Below are 13,399 nucleotides of genomic sequence, written 5' to 3'. Positions count from 1 at the left end.
GTAGCGGGGTTTGAACCTGCCCGGCCGGAACAACCTGTCACTGCTCGGGCACCAACACCAACACCAAACCATGCCACAGTAGAACTACCACTGTTTGGAGTTTAAAACAAAACCGCACCAAACTTTATGCCAAAAATGTAACTGCGCGCCAAGTTGGGGAGGGGCAGGATTTGATCCCCTGACCTCTCCGCCTCCACTCATCCGCCTAATCGTCGTGCCATGGGTGGCAGCTTTGTAAAGTTCGCCAACCTACCATGATATAAGCTCAGCCTTCAGTGCAGCGCCAAAGGGGACTGAATGGAGGAACACAATCGGAACGGAAAAGGAGCTGAGTGGAACTGTGCCAAGGTGGAACCACGCCCTAGGCAGAACCATGATTTGCAGGCCAAAGGCGGAACCTTGACACATTTTTCGAGACGAGGAATATTCTTTTGATGCCAAAGATTCCTTGGGAGGTAATTTTTCTCAGTGTCAGAATGTAATCAAGTTTATAGTCATTTTTCTCAGATTTTAGTAGGGGATGCAATGGTGAGGTTGGATTCGCCTTTTGAGAAGTGGATTTACAGATTTCCAACACAGGAGAATCTTTGATAATCTTAAGGGAATCTTCCAAATTCCTTGGAGGCTGAAATTTCCTAGATCTAGAATGCAACCAACTGTATACTCATTCTTCTCATAATTTCACAAGGATCTCAATGGTGAGATCAGTTTTCTGATTTGACTTGCAGATCTCCAGTTAACCTAGAGGAGGGAATCTTTGGAGAATCATGGGGGAATCTAAAAGATTCCTACAGGCCTAGATTTTTCTAGTGTCAGAATTTGACAAATGGATAGTCAATTTTATGCCTCTCGATGGCACAAATTCAGTGGTGCAGTCATTTTTTGCATCTGAGCCTTTGATATTTCAACAATTTTCTAGATTGAAGTGACGGTGTCAGATTTGAGAGTGTGGACAGACGATTTTATGCCATTCAAATCCACGATTTAAATGGTGCATTCAAATCCAGTAGCTGAGTATTCCATGCTTCAAATAGCATTAGAGTTGAGGTATAAAAAGTTTTTTTGTCATGTAATTCTTTGATCGTTTGTTGTGAGATGTATGATGTTGTTTTAATTACTGCTTGATGTATGATGCAAAATCTTTGTGTTTATTTCATGTGAGATGTATTCATCATGGATTGTTATGTATGTTTTGATTAAGATCCCTTTGTTGCCATGATGTCGGAATACTCATTGTCACCATGGGTGTTTTGGTTGAGATCCCTTTGATGCCATGATGGCGGGATACTCATTGTCACCATGTGTAAGTTTATGTCATGTTAATAGGAGGTCTATTGTGAGTGATAGTTCCTGTAGAGGAACATCTCGTGCAGAGACTTTGCCACTCATATAGAGGGAACATGTCCTTGTATGAAAGAAAACATATTCCATGTAAATCTTCGCCATTTCTAGTACTGAATGAGGCGACCAACACCATCTTGACACCGGGCCCAGAGACGTAGTCCACACTAGACAAACTTCATTATCAATGTCTCTTGTTTATGATTTGTTGATCAACATTATGTTTCCCTTTTCTTAAGCATGCATATATGTTCATTTATGCTCTTATAAAAATCAATTCTAACTACATCACGGAAGCAAAATATCTTGGTTAAATCCGGGAGTTGATTCAACTTAGATCAATCGATGCCCCATCAAAATAATCCCAAAGAAAAGGTTGATCTAGTTGTTCATCCACTGGTTCACGAGTCCTGTGAGCATATTTCTCTTGGGGTAATGATTAATAATATCCATAGCCTTTCTTGTGGTCATCCTTGGAGAGGAGGAAAGATCTTGGAAAACAATTTTTTTGCGAGCAATCCATATGCCCCAACAAATAACAAATAATTAGAGGAAGAGCCTTGAATATTCGAAAGGATGGGAGAGAAAGCTAATGTTTCTATGCAAAATCTATATATTGACCCATCCATTTCCTAATTTGAGGTTCAAAAGATTGCATTGTTCCATATAATTTGACCAAAAGAGAAATAAAAGAAGAGGTGTTTGATAGCCTCATCCTTGCATTGGCATAAGTAACACCAACCAGGTCCAATGGAAAACCATCCTTTTAAAACCTTCCAAGTGAGCACCTTCCCATTCATAATGCACCACATGAGTAACTTAGCCTTTGGGGGGGCATTTGGCCTTCCAAACAAAATACCACAGCCAGTAAGGAGTGAATCGATGATGATCAACAATAATGAGTTATGTAACCATATTTTGGGGAATAAGTCCCACATTTTGTGCCAATCCATATAAATTCATCTTCACGATCCAACAGACATACGTGAGCCCAATACAAACAATTAATGTCATTCTCCCAGTGGTTCGAAAAATACTTTGGATTCCCAAATCATCCATCGATTTCCACCTTTGGTTCAATATAGAGGACAATGTTAGGTCAGATATATGAGCTAATTTTAAAATCCCACAATCCCAAAGGAGGTAAATTAAAGGCGAGGGAAGAATATGATCCTAGTTAGAACCTAGCCAGTGATCCATTACCAAATAAACCTGGGAACCAATGCCTACTCGTCATGCCAAGCCACTGCAGATGGTTTCAAATGTGTTTAGAACAATGCACTAGATGATAGAGATGTTGAGATGAGGCTTATCTGCATGACATACCTAATCTTCCATTGACAGAGGGGAGATATATTTTTCTATAACAACAGAGGTCCACAAGTTGTGTTGTTAGGAGGCACCACCCACATTTTGCAACAAGAGGAGGTGAAAAATGAAAGATATTCTTTAGTCCCCAGCCCCCCATAGCTTTGGCATGGCAATTTTTTCCCCATCCCACCTAAGGGAGAGTGTCATCAGAATTTGATCTAGACCATAAAAATTTGAAGTAGATATGTCTAATGCGTTCAAGAATTCCTTTGGGAATCCAGGCAAGATAGGACTTGTAAATTGGGATAGCTTCTATCACAACTTTTATGAGGACCAGGTGACCTACTTAGGAGAGCCTTCTGTTGCACCAAAAATTAATAGATTTTCAATTTTTGTGAATTTCCATCTCTAGTATGAAATTATGTAAGTGTTAGGTTTAATATGGAAGCCCCTATATTTAAGACCATAATCAATATTTGAGTCGGACATCAAGAGAACCTCAATGATGTGATGGATATGCACCTCTTCCAAGTTTGAAACTAGTCAAAAATATTTTTTTAAATTGATCATCATACCAGAAGATTTCTCAAATGCTCAAAGGATATTTTTAAGGAGATCCATTTCTTGAGGATCTCCATTATAGAAAGTTAAATTATCATCAATAAAGAAGATATGGGAAATGACAAGGAAGAGAGTCACATAACATCCTTGGAATTCACCATTGGATTTCGCCTCCATCAGGAGCCTACTGAGGCCCTTAGAAACCAATAGAAATAAAAGAAGAGACCAGGGGAATCCTTGTTGAAGATCCCTTTGAGCATGTAAGAAAAGCAAAGAAGCTCCATTGATAAGCACCACAATGAGACCCTTTTGATGTAACTCAAAACCCATGTTATAAAATCAAGACTGAAACACACATGAGTTAGAAGTAGCTAGAGGTAGATCCACTTGACCCGATCATAAGCCTTCGACAAATCTAGTTTGAAAATGGCCCCTTTTAAATTCATGGTCTTCACGTTGTGAATACCTTCCTACACCACTCCAATTGCCTCATGAATATGTCTCCCTTTTAGTAAACCAAATTGTTCCATAAAAATAGCTTTTGACAAAATTGCCTTGAGACAAAGGGAAACGATATTCGTTATAACCTTATATACAACATTACATAGTGAGATAGGCCAAAAATCATCAAAAGAGGATAGGGAATCCACTTTGGGTACTAAATCAATAAAAGTGGAGTTTAAGGCAGTAAGCATATGATGATTCCTTCCAGAGTCCTCAACCACATTTAGTAAATCATTCCCCAAATTTTCATATAAGCCTAGAAAGAATTCAACGCCCCAATCATCTAGACCTAGGCTTTTGTCTTTTTGAAATATTTGAAGGGCAGACTTGAGTCCTTCCTCATAAAATTCTTCCATTAATTTTTTATTTTCCTCCAAGTGCAGAGAAAACCAAAATTTGTCATGAGCATTTCAAGCTAAGTAAGTTGATCCAGTGATTGACCCTTCCTTGTCGTAAATTTGATAAGGAAGTTTAGGATTTGAGCACGTTAAAACATGTATCAACATGCTCTAGGTCACCACTATTGTTGGATCCTCCTACTGTGTAGTGTTGTGGAGGATGGGTTCGTCCTTCTATTCAACATTCATCCCAATATGTAGTAGTACAACCTGCTTTTCTTTGATATACTAATGTAAGACCCTCTTAATTATAGTGCAAGATGATGGTGCCATCTTTGATCTAGGTAAGGGATTATCAAGTTGCCCTTCCAGCCAAGAACTTTACCTCCTACACCCTATAGACATTGCAGTCGATGTCAAACTTTGGTGCAAAAATATTCATGATTGCCATATACATTTGTTTCCTTGCAAAATCCCCTGCATTGTAGTTCACATTGAACTTCTTCATGACACCACGCCTTAGTTTACGAGGTCAAATAATCCTGAGTGCAACATTGAAGAGGCACTCCCTATTAGCATCCACATCGCCCGCATGGAACAACTAGTAGAGTGCAGAGATTGACGGTTTGAAGGAGCATGTAGGTTTTAACCCCGTACAGAAATTACCTGCATACGAATTCTAAAACATAGAAAATAAACAATGCGAGAGCATAACACATAAAACACATATACACAGAGATTTTCCCCTGGATCCCAAAACCAGGACTACCAGCTTGATTTTTCATTATGTTCCTTTCAATGTTATAATGCATATTTATACATGCCGAAGCATCCAATACCATGGACTGAAAACCATCACGTGCAAAAACATGTGCGAAAATCATGCACAAAACCATAGGTGGGTCTACCCAACCTAACCTAGGGTCCAAAACCAAAATTTTTTGGACCCCATAAAGTGGGGTTATGGGTACACCTCAAACCCCCTGTGACCCCCCCCTCTAACCCCAGGTTAAATACATGGGCTAGTTGTGGAAATAATATAACACAACCCAACATTCTCCCACTTGTTGTTTTCTTTCCACAAGGGGCCACAGGAGAGCTTAGTCATTTTTTCAACCCTGAAACGCCCATTGTCTCTCTACACCAAGAGAAATTCTCATAGCTCACATATTTTTTCAATGCATCTGCAGTATTATTCAAAGTGTCCACCTTTACCAGCAACACCTTTTTGTCTTCTATCATTTCCGTCACAAAGTGATACTGAAGATCAATGTGCTTTGTCTTTAAATGATATGCGAGGTTCTTTGCCAAGAAACTTTCACTTTGGATGTCACAGTCTATCCTTATAGCTCCCTGTACTAACCCCATACTTGAACAAAATCTCTGCAACCAAACTTCTTCCTTGCTTGCATGAGTGGCTGCCATGTATTCTGCCTCTGTAGTTGATAGTGCCACTACAAATTGTTTCTTACTCATCCAACTGACTACACCTCCAAATAGGTTAAACACATACCCACTTGTGGATCTTCTCTGATCCATATCTCCAACCCAGTCTGCATCAACAAAGCCATGAATATCCAACACTTTGTCCAATCCTGGTCTTCCTTGGTAGCACAAACCATAATCACTAGTGCCACGCAAATACCTGAAAACCCGCTTCAATGTTGTATATTGCTCCTTCCCTGGTTTTGACATAAACTTGCTCAATACTCCCACTACATGTGCAATATCTGGTCTAGTACATACCATTGCATACATTAGGCTACTGATTGCACTTGCATATGGAACACGGGACATGTCCTCTTCCTCTTCTTATGTCTTGGGACACTGTTCAGTAGATAACCTCACACCTACAGGAATAGGAACCTTCACCGGTTTACTATCCTGCATATTAAACCTCTGTAGTATTGTCTCAACATACTTCCTCTAGTTTAACCAGAGCTTCCTCTTTGCTCGATCTCTTTTAATTTCCATGCCCAAAATATAGTTTGCAGCACCAAGATCTTTCATGTTGAATTTGGAGGACAATTGGGTCTTCAAATCCTGGATAATTTCTTTGTCATTTCCAACCAACAACATATCATCCACATACAAGACCAGATAAATAACACAGTCACCAATTAATTTAAAATACACACAGTGATCTGCTTTGCTTCTGGTGAAGCCAAGTCCCTATATAAATGTATCAAATTTCTGATACCACATCCTTGGTGACTGTTTTAACCCATATAGAGACTTCTTTAACTTGCATACCAGTTCTTTCTTACCCTTCATCACAAAGCCTTCAGGTTGCTTCATGTATATTTCCTCTTCCAGATCCCATGAAGAAATGATGTCCTCACATCCATCTGTTTTACCTCAAATCAAAAGCAGCAACAACAGATAAAAATAATCTAATAGAAGTTACCTTGGCAACAGGAGAAAAAATATCACCAAAATCAATTCTTGACACCTGGGAATAACCTTTTGCTACCAACCGAGCTTTGTATTTCTCCACCTTTCCTTATGCATTTGTCTTCTTCTTGAACACCCATTTGCTACCAATGGGTTTCCTTCCAGCCGGCAACTCCACCAGATCCCAAGCCTCATTTTTGTGCAAAGATGCCATTTCATCAACCATGGCCTCTTTCCAGAGTTTGCCATCCTCTGAATCTACTACTTCCTTCACAGTTCTGGGATCATCGTCAGTAATAGATAAAGCAAAATTTGAATAGAAATCAGATGGACTATACCTTTCTGGCTGCCTTCTTTCTCGAACTGATCTTCTCACACCCGGAGTTTGTGGCTCTTCATCTTCTGATTCCTCCTCTGCTGTAGAGTCTGTTTCTTCCTTCTTAACCTCAAACTCTATCTTCTCAGGTTCCTTTGGTTGGACTTCATGTTTAATAACATCTTTTACCTCTCTGAACACCACATCTCGGCTGTACACAACCTTTCGTGTGACTGGGTTCCAAAGCTTATACCCCTTTAAACCATCCTTATACCCAATAAAGATGCACTTTTCAGATTTACTATCCAACTTGGTTCGTTTCTCCTTTGGAACATGTACATATGCATCACATCTAGATACCCTCAGATGTGAAAGAGAGGGTTTCTTACCAGTCCATACCTCTTGTGGAGTCTTATCCTCCAACGCTGATGAAGGTGACCTGTTGACCAGGTAACATGTAGTTTCCACCGCCTCTGCCCAGAATTCTTGTCCTAACCTGGTACCACTGAGCATGCTTCTTGCCCTTTCCATCAACGTCTTATTCATTCTTTCTGCAACTCCATTTTGCTGAGGTGTATATGGAGTAGTCTTCTATTTTGCTATACCACACTTCTTACAGAATTCTTCAAATTCCTTGCTGCAAAACTCTCCACCATTATCTGTCCTCAACACCTTTATCTTCTTCTCTGTCTGATTTTCCATGAGAGCCTTAAATTCTTTAAACCTGTCAAAGGCTTCAGATTTTTTCTTAAGGAAATATATCCATGTATTCCTTGAGAAGTCATCTATAAATGATACATAGTACACAGACTTACCCAGTGATGGAACCTTCACAGGTCCAAACACATCACTGTGCACAAGTTCTAATATCTGTTTCGCCCTCTTACTACCAGAGGCGAAACTCACTTGATTCTGCTTCCCATATACACAATTTTCACAGAAATCAAAATCCAGAGAGCTATTACTCATACCTTCTACCATACCTTTACCATGAAGTATTCGAAGGCCCTTCTCTCCAATATGTCCAAGCCTTTGATGCCACAACATGGTCTTCTCTCCAGAGACCACTAGATTTTCTACTCCACTTTCAGGAACCACAGAACTGTTGCACCCATCAATAACAATGCTACCTTGCAGCTTGTATAGAGTTCCAATTCGAACTCCCCGCATCAATACCAGTGCTCCCCGAACCATTTTGCAGGTATCCTTCTCGAACACTGTTTTTACACCTGCATCATCCAGCTTGCTTACAGAAATCAGATTTCTAGCTAATGTAGGAATATGCAGAACACCCAGAAGTGTTCTAACCCTTCCACCTTGCAACTTCAACTTTACCTTTCCGCGACCAATGATTCTAGCCTTCCTATCATCCCCTAAGAAGACATCACCACCATCGTATTTCTCATACTCGCAGAACCACTCTCTATGGGGAGTGAAGTGAAAGGATGCACCTGAGTCAATCAACCATGCCTCATGATCTACATGTGTACTTGAAGAAGCCAAGTACACATCCCCACCTTCATCTAAGGTGGTTTTTGCCTCTGTAGAAGGAGCATCATTAGATCCCTTTCCTTTATCAAGAGCTTTAGATTTACAGTCCCTTTTGTAGTGCCCTTCCTTTCCGCATTTCCAGCACACCACCTTTATAGGTTTTCCTGGATATTTAGATCTCCCTCTAGATTTAGATCTCCCACTCGATGACTTATTTTTGTTTCTGTTCTAGGACCGTCCTCGTATAGACAAGGCATCACCATTCTGGCTCTCCATATTTTTCCATCTCATCTCCTCCGTCAGAAAGGATGAGAATATTTCATCAAACTGCAGGGCAGTTGCATTGCTACCTATTGCAATAACCAGACTATCCCATGAATCTAGTAGAGAACACAACAAACTGATGCACTTATCTTCATCTGAAATTTTAATATCAATAGATGCTAACTAACTTACCACAGTATTAAATGCATTCATATGCTTTGTCACCGAGTCTCCATCTTTCATCCTCAGGTTATACATCTTTTTCCGTAGGAACAGTTTATTCACCAGAGACTTAGATTGGTATAAAGTCCCTAACTTGTCCCACAAAGCCTTTGCCGTAGCTTCCCCTGATACATTCAGCAATATTGAATCTGAGACACACAATCGTATTGTGCTCTTTGCCTTCCGATCCAACTTCTTCCATTCTTCATCGGACACTCCCGTTGGTTTAGTACCTGGATCTACCGCGATCCACTGATCTTTATCCACCAACAGATCCTCCATCTTGAGTTTCCACAACTCAAAACTCTGACCATTAAATTTCTCGATCTCTATCTTTCCATTGCTCGCCATCTTCTTTCACCACCAGAATCAATCTCGTAGATATCCCACTGAACAGGGTCTACCACAGGCTCGAGCGAAACCCCTCAGCAACAAAGGCGTCCCCTTGAAGCCAAAAATGCTCCGATACCAAATGTAAGTTTTAACCCCATACAGAAATTACCTGCATACGAATTCTAAAACATAGAAAATAAACAATGCGAGAGCATAACACATAAAACACATATACACAGAGATTTTCCCATGGATCCCAAAACCGAGACTACCAGCTTGATTTTTCATTATGTTCCTTTCAATGTTATAATACATATTTATACATGCCGAAGCATCCAATACCATGGACCGAAAACCATTGCGTCCAATACCATGGACTGAAAACCATCGCGTCCAAAAACATGTGCGAAAATCATGCACAAAACCATAGGTGGGTCCGCCCAACCTAACATAGGGTCCAAAACCAAAATTTTCCTGGGCGCTGCCTCGAACCTCATAAAGTGGGGTTACGGGTACACCTAAAACCCCCTGTGAACCCCCCCTTTAACCCCTAGTTAACTACGTGGGCTAGTCGTGGAAAGAATATAACACAACCCAACATAGCGCATCTTGTAAACTCCAAGACAACTTAGTGAAGTCCTCCCATTCTTTCCCACTATCTCATTTTCTCCTATTTCTTTTCCCCAACCACCTCTTCTTCTTTCCTCATCAACCCCACCCACACATTTGTCTTGAATTCCTTGGGATATTCACGTCATGGGGAGATATACTAGAATCCTCCCAGGACAATTCCCTTGTATATCTCCCCCATTAGTCTCAGGACATGTGCTGAGAAGCTCTTTCAATACACTAAGAGAAAACAAACACAAGATCTCACCGAGTATATAGACTACATGAATATGTCGGATCTAGCACAATCTCACAAAGGAAGGGTAACTTTCACTTCACACTCTTTGCGCTATTCATTTACCAGAAAATGTCCTACAAATGAGGATAAGCCTACAGAAACATAGAATAACCACCAAACTAACGAAGAGACACCAGACTAATAAAACCCACAACATCCGTCTGACCACAAGTTCATCCACTTGGGTTTCTCTCCACCATTGTTACTACCTAGTTGAAGAGGAGAACTGGGTTTTTCCCAGTTGGTGCAAATTATTGGAGAAAAATATTTCCCTTTGGCCAAGAGGGCCAACAAAAGTAAAATCAAATAATAACAGAGGAAAAATAGCTACATAAATTTTACATAAAAAACATCCATGAATTGTAAAATAAAACTAAAAAAACTCAATTACATTACACACATTGTTGCACATAAACACATAACACTAGAATCCATATTCCTCATTAACATAAACAAGATTTACATGATATGCAACCCTCCCTACCATGGCGGTAAGGAGGCTACATTGCCTCTCACAACTCTTCTCAACTCTCTACAACCCTTATCTGCAACACCCTAAGAAGAGACACACAAAATCCAATGTATGCCCCTGCATAATCCATAACCCTAAAGCTTATCTAATTCATGAGAGGAAATATTTTAATATTTTAATAAAAATTTCTTTAATTCACCTTGGCTTCTCTAGCTTGGCATAGGAGAGAAGATATTTCTTTGGAGGAGAAAGTGGTGACTTAATGTTCCACTATTGGGACTAGTGTGGCAACATTGTAATTGTATATCTTGGGACTTTCACTTAATATATGAATCTCTTTGAGCCAATGCATTTTCCTGCATATGTCGTGAATCATTGTGAGACTAGTATTTCATTGTTTACGGTGTATGTTTATGTTAACGCATACTAATGAAAATGAACTATTTCGTTGGCTTTAGTATGCATCTTGTTGAATGTGCATTATTACTAGATTTTATGATCGTTGTTGTCTTGTGAACTACTTTACAAGTTAACTAATGATCTCTTTCCATGCTCTTGTGTGCCTCTTTTAGGATAGTACTATTACTTTTCTTCTAAAGACTCACACTCTCTTTCCTTGCCGTGAAAGTATCATATACGCATTGCAATTGTATGCCTTACATTGTTAACTTATTTTCTAGTTTCAAAGAATGTTTTTATAATTTATTATGTTAATAATTGAGCCAAGGAAGATTCCTAAGACAAATGGTAATCGATCGTATTTCCAGTTGGTGCTCCTACTTGTTATGGCCAACAACAACCCCCCTTCTTATTTAGTGTTATTACTAATACTAAATAAGTGGGGACCCTTAGTCAAAATTAAAAAAAAAATCAATTAGTGCTTGTATTTCCTTTTTCAATAAAACTTACCGTCAAAAAACTTAAGAAAATACCCTTGAAAAATCTAAAAAAGCTTAAGTTTTATGATAAAGTAGAATTATTCCTTAGGAAATATCGCATCGCAAAAGGATAATAGGGTACCTCCTTGCAAGCCGAATTCTAAAACTGCGAGATCGTGATACGGGACTACAAACATATATCACATCGCATGCATCAAAGACCGCTTACGATGAAAAAATTTAAACTACCGATATGCGATGTTGCATATCGCAAATCGCATTTTGCAGAAAACAAAATAACGAAAATTGTCATATGCCGCGCTCCTGCGATATCGCGATTATGCAATAATGCGATATTGCGATATTCCGATTTTACGATTGAGCTGTAATGTGAGAATGCGATAATGCAATATTATGAATTTGTGATATAGCAAGCAAGCGATGTGGTGATTCTGCAATGTTGTGATCTGCAATATTGCGATGCAAATCGCAAAATCGCTTCATCGCAGATCTTTGAGGCTCGTTGTTCAAAAAATTATTTTCCATAAACCAAGACCTGGTTATGCGCTTTAATGCTAATTAAATGAGTTAGTTGTCGATCATTAATGAAATAGGGTTTTGTGCTTATCTAGAAGTCATTTCACGTAAGGTGGTATATTTTATACGTCTTCAGCATTTAAGACTTTCCCGTCACCTTTTCTTATCATTATTCTCACTTCACTTGTAAATTGCAGGAACGGAGAGTAGAGAACGATACAAAGCAGTACGCAGAATACTATGGGAAAGAAAGGCAAAGCCCCAAGCTCTGAAGAGAAAGAAATGGCGCCCTTGTATACAGACATCACCTGTAACAGAGACACTGGTATTGCCACCTGGGAAGGCATGTACAATCTACTTGAGGAAGAGAATCCTAGAGTAATGGAGGTCAAGGCTACTGCAGGCTCACATAGTTCTTCTGAGGCGTCCATCACAGAACTGGCTTGTTCATTCTTACACAGGATAGCGGCAAGGCCTAGAATTCTTCCATACACAGACATGGTTAAATGGATACTAGACAGCACAGATATCAGAGATAGACAATTTAAAACTCAGGGTCAAGAGCTTACGGAATCATTATTTTCACAAAAATTTGAGCTTTATATCTGCTAAAAGAAAACGCGCAAAGGGTAAAAAAACGCACCAAGGAAGCTTGGATCAAGAAACGGAGGCAGTTTCTAATGCGCGATTAGCGACGCATCGGTGGGCAAAACTTCTTGAAAAGGAAAGCTTCTGAGTGCTCAGTCACCTGTAAGCCCAGAAATTTGTAAAAAAGAACACTAGAAGTAAAAGAAGTAAAACTTAAATCCGAAAACCAATGGATGACTCTCAAGTGTATCATCAATTCTGCCGAGAAGATGGTGCCAGCTCTTGCCGATTCTGTTTTCGCAGCACAGCTAAAATCGGAAATCAGTCAGCCGACTCTTCTCAAACAGATGCTGAACGTGTGCGACTTCAAGGAGCAGATACAGAAATATTTAGTAATTTTAATTTTAGATTCAGTTTTAGTTTTAATTTTGTTTTATTTTTGCTAAAAGTGAGGACGGTCATTTAAACTGCATCCTACATTTTTGTAATAAGTTATTTTTAGATTTAGTTAGTAGTATTTAAACCCTTCTCATGCATTTAGAGAAGGGTCCTAAAATTTGTCAAAAACTTATCCCCAGAACATGCACTTTTGTACCCTCTGTGGAGGTTTTGATGAATGAATGGAATACGATTTATCGATATCTGTATTTAATCTCTGCTATGATGTTTCACTTCTGTACTCTTAGTCGATGTTAGGTTACGAAGAGATAAATCATTATCGCTTGAAGCTCATGAGTAGGACTAGTTATAAATGGTACTTCTATCTCTTAACTATTTCTGCCTTTGTGTTAAAAGTGATATTCAAGTTCAGTTGTTTATATATTGATGTGTGAATGCTTGAGTTATCATTTGGCACTTTTGTACGGTGATAGCTATTTATTTATGCTTAATGTATGAATAGCGTACTATGCGATATGCCTTTCACAACTGTTTCGTCTAAAT

This window comes from Pinus tabuliformis, chromosome 3_1, assembly GCF_031772625.1.
Source record: "Pinus tabuliformis cultivar Carrire ecotype Pingquan chromosome 3_1, CPIR1, whole genome shotgun sequence".
NCBI classification, from domain to species: Eukaryota; Viridiplantae; Streptophyta; class Pinopsida; order Pinales; family Pinaceae; genus Pinus; species Pinus tabuliformis.
This window is presented reverse-complemented; position numbering follows the sequence as displayed.